This window comes from Schistocerca americana, unplaced genomic scaffold (assembly GCF_021461395.2).
Source record: "Schistocerca americana isolate TAMUIC-IGC-003095 unplaced genomic scaffold, iqSchAmer2.1 HiC_scaffold_1223, whole genome shotgun sequence".
NCBI lineage: Eukaryota > Metazoa > Arthropoda > Insecta > Orthoptera > Acrididae > Schistocerca > Schistocerca americana.
Genome location: NW_025725290.1, coordinates 10,001 through 17,500, shown reverse-complemented (window position 1 = coordinate 17,500; position 7,500 = coordinate 10,001). Strand labels below are relative to the sequence as shown.

General features: G+C 52.8%; 3 non-coding genes across 3 annotated transcripts in view; all 3 read left to right on the top strand.

The window, feature by feature from the left end:
• The first annotated feature begins 4,671 nt into the window (after positions 1 to 4,671).
• On the top strand, positions 4,672 to 6,581 carry LOC124563478. Its single transcript, XR_006970212.1, has one exon. It is a non-coding gene; the product is annotated as a small subunit ribosomal RNA (ribosomal RNA).
• Positions 6,582 to 6,932: 351 nt separating this feature from the next.
• Positions 6,933 to 7,087, top strand: LOC124563474. The gene has a single exon (XR_006970210.1). It is a non-coding gene; the product is annotated as a 5.8S ribosomal RNA (ribosomal RNA).
• A 188-nt stretch (positions 7,088 to 7,275) lies between these two features.
• Positions 7,276 to 7,500, top strand: part of LOC124563480 — a 4,218-nt gene continuing 3,993 nt past the window's right edge. The window contains exon 1 of the ribosomal RNA XR_006970214.1: positions 7,276 to 7,500. This exon is cut by the window's right edge and continues 3,993 nt beyond it. This is a non-coding gene — a ribosomal RNA (large subunit ribosomal RNA).

Genomic DNA, 7,500 nt, shown 5'->3' with positions numbered 1-7,500 from the left:
CCTGCGTGGGAAGAGTCTTTCTAGGCCATGACCCACCGGAAGGGCGCAGCGTCCCCCACCCCAGACATGTGACGTCACACCATCGGTATTGACGACTAGACTGATTCCTTATAATCATTTGCCATACACCGGTGGAAGCTGCCGAGACGAGTAACTACATAGCGGGCTCGCCGTGTCACTAATGTACAGAGATACAACAGTTTCGACTGGAACCGGATTAAACGTATACACGGCGCTGATTAGTAATAGATAGAGCCATCAGAATACAGATAATGTATACAACTGTCCGTATACATGCTGAAAGACTCTGCTCACAATCACAACCACACGTCAGCCACACACCCTTATCACGCACTACTCTCTGCCTGTAACACGCACACAGACAATATGTAAGCACCAGCATGGAACAACACCCAGTGCATCCTCTCCGCCACATTAGACAATCCACACTGTCATAACCAGACTGGGAGGTCCACTCAGAAAACAGAATATCCCACCCACCCGACAACCACCATTGCTCAGCCAAGCCACCAACACCCACACATGTCCTACACAGGGGTGCACCCAACATCACAATACTGCCTCCTCTCACAGCACACAAACAATGGCAGGAATGAAAGACACAGGTCTGCCACAAGCATGGAATGAGAGCGCCGCCTGTCATGAGCCAAAGGTGCATCCTGACGTGGCAAATCAGATGATGCCGCAGGCATCCACTTACTATAATCACAATCAACAAACCGGCCGCCCCGCCCCGCCCCCCATTAAACCTTTCCTTACAACAATGTGTACCTTAACCTAACCTATATCGTACCGTAACCTAACCTATATCGTACCGTAACCTAACCTATGTCGTACCGTAACCTAACCTATGTCGTACCGTAACCTAACCTATGTCGTACCGTAACCTAACCTATGTCGTACCGTAACCTAACCTATGTCGTACCGTAACCTAACCTATGTCGTACCGTAACCTAACCTATGTCGTACCGTAACCTAACCTATGTCGTACCGTAACCTAACCTATGTCGTACCGTAACCTAACCTATGTCGTACCGTAACCTAACCTATGTCGTACCGTAACCTAACCTATGTCGTACCGTAACCTAACCTATGTCGTACCTTAACCTAACCTATGTCGTACCTTAACCTACCCTATGTCGTACCTTAACCTAACCTATGTCGTACCTTAACCTAACCTATGTCGTACCTTAACCTAACCTATGTCGTACCTTAACCTAACCTATGTCGTACCTTAACCTAACCTATGTCGTACCTTAACCTAACCTATGTCGTACCTTAACCTAACCTATGTCGTACCTTAACCTAACCTATGTCGTACCTTAACCTAACCTATGTCGTACCTTAACCTAACCTATGTCGTACCTTAACCTAACCTATGTCGTACCTTAACCTAACCTATGTCGTACCTTAACCTAACCTATGTCGTACCTTAACCTAACCTATGTCGTACCTTAACCTAACCTATGTCGTACCTTAACCTAACCTATGTCGTACCTTAACCTAACCTATGTCGTACCTTAACCTAACCTATGTCGTACCTTAACCTAACCTATGTCGTACCTTAACCTAACCTATGTCGTACCTTAACCTAACCTATGTCGTACCTTAACCTAACCTATGTCGTACCTTAACCTAACCTATGTCGTACCTTAACCTAACCTATGTCGTACCTTAACCTAACCTATGTCGTACCTTAACCTAACCTATGTCGTACCTTAACCTAACCTATGTCGTACCTTAACCTAACCTATGTCGTACCTTAACCTAACCTATGTCGTACCTTAACCTAACCTATGTCGTACCTTAACCTAACCTATGTCGTACCTTAACCTAACCTATGTCGTACCTTAACCTAACCTGTATTGCGCCTTAACCTAACCTGTATTGCGCCTTAACGTAACCTGTATTGCGCCTTAACGTAACCTGTATTGCGCCTTAACGTAACCTGTATTGCGCCTTAACGTAACCTGTATTGCGCCTTAACGTAACCTGTATTGCGCCTTAACGTAACCTGTATTGCGCCTTAACGTAACCTGTATTGCGCCTTAACGTAACCTGTATTGCGCCTTAACGTAACCTGTATTGCGCCTTAACGTAACCTGTATTGCGCCTTAACGTAACCTGTATTGCGCCTTAACGTAACCTGTATTGCGCCTTAACGTAACCTGTATTGCGCCTTAACGTAACCTGTATTGCGCCTTAACGTAACCTGTATTGCGCCTTAACGTAACCTGTATTGCGCCTTAACGTAACCTGTATTGCGCCTTAACGTAACCTGTATTGCGCCTTAACGTAACCTGTATTGCGCCTTAACGTAACCTGCATTGCGCCTTAACGTAACCTGCATTGCGCCTTAACGTAACCTGTATTGCGCCTTAACGTAACCTGCATTGCGCCTTAACGTAACCTGCATTGCGCCTTAACGTAACCTGTATTGCGCCTTAACGTAACCTGTATTGCGCCTTAACGTAACCTGTATTGCGCCTTAACGTAACCTGTATTGCGCCTTAACGTAACCTGTATTGCGCCTTAACGTAACCTGTATTGCGCCTTAACGTAACCTGTATTGCGCCTTAACGTAACCTGTATTGCGCCTTAACGTAACCGATATTGCGCCTTAACGTAACCTATATTGCGCCGTAACGTAACCTATATTGCGCCGTAACGTAACCCACATTGCCCCTTAACGTAACCTATATTGCGCCGTAACGTAACCTATATTGCGCCGTAACGTAACCCACATTGCCCCTTAACGTAACCCACATTGCCCCTTAACGTAACCCACATTGCCCCTTAACGTAACCCAACACACGTTGGGCCTTAACCCAACACACGTTGGGCCTTAACCCAACACACGTTGGGCCTTAACCCAACACACGTTGGGCCTTAACCCAACACACGTTGGGCCTTAACCCAACACACGTTGGGCCTTAACCTGCTCTGTAATTGTCATACGACGCGTTAAATTAGTGTAGTGTTGCCTAACTGCAACCCCCGCAATATAGTTTGCTACTCGCACTGCCCGGTCCCCAGTGTATCGCTTCATGTTAAACACCTTGCAGCTATACACTGTAATGTGGATGGCAGCAGGACGTACATGCTCAATGCCCTTTGCAGTTGTTCATTGGCATTTGCAGTTGTTCATTGGCATTCGCATGGCGAAGCACTTAGCCTACGCTGTGGTACGGCCTGTGTCAACTGTCCGCTGATGTTGTACGTCCAAATCACACACTGTACTGCACATTGGTCCTCATGTACTGAATGATACATCGTGGTACATGTGACCGTACAACGACTGCGCCAACAACGGCGAACCATGCGGTCCAAATGTTGTGCACTCAGCTACGTGTCGTCTCCCTATAAGAGCTGGATTGCAGTGTGGTATGCCCTGGATGGCGATCAGCATGAGCCGTCTGTTGATGTAGTGGCGCGTGTTGTCAGACGTAGTCGTCTCTTCTCACACACCGTGATAGCACGGTGCACTGCGTTCCACATCTGCGACATGCGACAGAGGCCGGTTGACAGTCGTTCGCGCAATGGACATCGCATACGTACGGGGGCCACCTTCCACGTGTTCGCTAAGCGTGGACATGTTGTTGCGTGTATGTGGGCAGACAGTGTGTCGTGACACCTGACACAGGCATGCAACAATCGTTGAATTTGCAAATGGCGATGGACGCCTACGTTTGCTGGTGACGTTACGCAAATGAACAACTGGTAAACCGTTGTGGTGCGGTTGTTCTCGCTAGGGGTGAATCAGTGATGGCGACGATCGGTTGAGCTACCAACCGGTTGTTGCAGCGATACCCACCATGCCCACGAACGTGAATGGCATGTGGGTGTGAAGCGATACGCGGCGGTGGCTGGGTGGGACCGTCCCCGGCCGGTGAGGGGGGGCCTCCCGGCGTGTTGGCCGTGCGGTGCGTGGGCGCACGCGCTACAGCCGGCTGGTGGGGGCGGCCAGTGGCAGGCGCGCCGGCCGACGGAGGCGGCAGGCGGCGCAGCTGCGCGCCGGCGCACCCTGCACGCGGCGCCGTGCGGCCAAAGTAGGTCCTCGCGGGCCCGGTGCGAAGCGCGGTGGACATCTGCAGTGTGCTGGTCCGATTGAGGACTGTGTGCGCTGAGGATGCGCCGCCGCCCGGCGCTCGGCGCCGCGACGCCGTCTGCTGCTCGGTCGCCTCTGCGGTTCTCGCAGGTGGTTTGTATCGCAGCTGTGCGGACGTGTTGGCGCGTGCGCTGTGCTGGGAGAGTTCGCTTCGGCACCCAAGTGGGGCTTTTGTCCTTCTGTGGCGCTGGCGTTGGAGCTGCCGGTCACCGTAGGTGGCGCGTGTTGTCTCCCGCCGGCAATGCCACGACAGCACGCTCCCGGGCCTCTGTCGGCAGCGGCAAGCTCAGTTGGGAGCACGGGTGGTCGCACCTAAAGCGTCTACTCGCCAAACTCCGGGCGATTGCGCCTCTCTCGAACCCGACCAAGTACTTAGGACGGCGCTGCGCGCCGCCGGGACCTGAGAGGGTTTCGAGGTGTATGGTGCAGGGGAGCTCAGCCTCCTCCTGTTTGCAGAATAATTGAGCGGACGCTTGCGTGTTCGCGCGGGCCCCCGGGACACACTCCCGGGCGGCCGGCTGCTCAGCTCTAGTTGACGCAGCTCCCTGGTTGATCCTGCCAGTAGTCATATGCTTGTCTCAAAGATTAAGCCATGCATGTCTCAGTACAAGCCGCATTAAGGTGAAACCGCGAATGGCTCATTAAATCAGTTATGGTTCCTTAGATCGTACCCACGTTACTTGGATAACTGTGGTAATTCTAGAGCTAATACATGCAAACAGAGTCCCGACCAGAGATGGAAGGGACGCTTTTATTAGATCAAAACCAATCGGTCGGCTCGTCCGGTCCGTTTGCCTTGGTGACTCTGAATAACTTTGGGCTGATCGCACGGTCCTCGTACCGGCGACGCATCTTTCAAATGTCTGCCTTATCAACTGTCGATGGTAGGTTCTGCGCCTACCATGGTTGTAACGGGTAACGGGGAATCAGGGTTCGATTCCGGAGAGGGAGCCTGAGAAACGGCTACCACATCCAAGGAAGGCAGCAGGCGCGCAAATTACCCACTCCCGGCACGGGGAGGTAGTGACGAAAAATAACGATACGGGACTCATCCGAGGCCCCGTAATCGGAATGAGTACACTTTAAATCCTTTAACGAGTATCTATTGGAGGGCAAGTCTGGTGCCAGCAGCCGCGGTAATTCCAGCTCCAATAGCGTATATTAAAGTTGTTGCGGTTAAAAAGCTCGTAGTTGGATTTGTGTCCCACGCTGTTGGTTCACCGCCCGTCGGTGTTTAACTGGCATGTATCGTGGGACGTCCTGCCGGTGGGGCGAGCTGAAGGCGTGCGACGCGCCTCGTGCGTGCTCGTGCGTCCCGAGGCGGACCCCGTTGCAATCCTACCAGGGTGCTCTTGAGTGAGTGTCTCGGTGGGCCGGCACGTTTACTTTGAACAAATTAGAGTGCTTAAAGCAGGCAAGCCCGCCTGAATACTGTGTGCATGGAATAATGGAATAGGACCTCGGTTCTATTTTGTTGGTTTTCGGAACCCGAGGTAATGATTAATAGGGACAGGCGGGGGCATTCGTATTGCGACGTTAGAGGTGAAATTCTTGGATCGTCGCAAGACGAACAGAAGCGAAAGCATTTGCCAAGTATGTTTTCATTAATCAAGAACGAAAGTTAGAGGTTCGAAGGCGATCAGATACCGCCCTAGTTCTAACCATAAACGATGCCAGCCAGCGATCCGCCGCAGTTCCTCCGATGACTCGGCGGGCAGCCTCCGGGAAACCAAAGCTTTTGGGTTCCGGGGGAAGTATGGTTGCAAAGCTGAAACTTAAAGGAATTGACGGAAGGGCACCACCAGGAGTGGAGCCTGCGGCTTAATTTGACTCAACACGGGAAACCTCACCAGGCCCGGACACCGGAAGGATTGACAGATTGATAGCTCTTTCTTGATTCGGTGGGTGGTGGTGCATGGCCGTTCTTAGTTGGTGGAGCGATTTGTCTGGTTAATTCCGATAACGAACGAGACTCTAGCCTGCTAACTAGTCGCGTGACATCCTTCGTGCTGTCAGCGATTACTTTTCTTCTTAGAGGGACAGGCGGCTTCTAGCCGCACGAGATTGAGCAATAACAGGTCTGTGATGCCCTTAGATGTTCTGGGCCGCACGCGCGCTACACTGAAGGAATCAGCGTGTCTTCCTAGGCCGAAAGGTCGGGGTAACCCGCTGAACCTCCTTCGTGCTAGGGATTGGGGCTTGCAATTGTTCCCCATGAACGAGGAATTCCCAGTAAGCGCGAGTCATAAGCTCGCGTTGATTACGTCCCTGCCCTTTGTACACACCGCCCGTCGCTACTACCGATTGAATGATTTAGTGAGGTCTTCGGACTGGTACGCGGCATTGACTCTGTCGTTGCCGATGCTACCGGAAAGATGACCAAACTTGATCATTTAGAGGAAGTAAAAGTCGTAACAAGGTTTCCGTAGGTGAACCTGCGGAAGGATCATTACCGACTAGACTGCATGTCTTTCGGTGTGCGTGTCGTGTCGCGCAACACGCTACCTGTACGGCTCGCAGTAGCCGTGCGCCGCGTGCGGAACCACGCGTGCTTCTCAAAACTAACGCCAATGTTGTGTGGTACGAGCGCTGAAGCGCTGGAGCGGCTGGCCTGCGGCACCTGGCGCCTGGCGCCGGTTTTGAATGACTTTCGCCCGACTGCCTGTCCGCTCCGGTGTGGAGCCGTACGACGCCCATCGGCCGTGAGGCCGTTGGACACAGAACGCTTGAACAGGGGCCGCCACACGCCTACGTCCCGCCTATGCAACTGTCTTGAAAGAGACAGTGGAAACTAAGAAAAGATCACCCAGGACGGTGGATCACTCGGCTCGTGGGTCGATGAAGAACGCAGCAAATTGCGCGTCGACATGTGAACTGCAGGACACATGAACATCGACGTTTCGAACGCACATTGCGGTCCATGGATTCCGTTCCCGGGCCACGTCTGGCTGAGGGTCGGCTACGTATACTGAAGCGCGCGGCGTTTGCCCCGCTTCGCAGACCTGGGAGCGTCGCGGCCGCCTGTGGGGCCGGCCGCGCCTCCTGAAATGTGCGATGCGCGCCCGTCGCCTGGCGGTTCGCATACCGGTACTTACTCGGTAGCGTGCACAGCCGGCTGGCGGTGTGGCGTGCGACACCTCGTACAACGACCTCAGAGCAGGCGAGACTACCCGCTGAATTTAAGCATATTACTAAGCGGAGGAAAAGAAACTAACAAGGATTCCCCCAGTAGCGGCGAGCGAACAGGGAAGAGTCCAGCACCGAACCCCGCAGGCTGCCGCCTGTCGTGGCATGTGGTGTTTGGGAGGGTCCACTACCCCGACGCCTCGCGCCGAGCCCAAGTCCAACTTGAATGAGGCCACGGCCCGTAG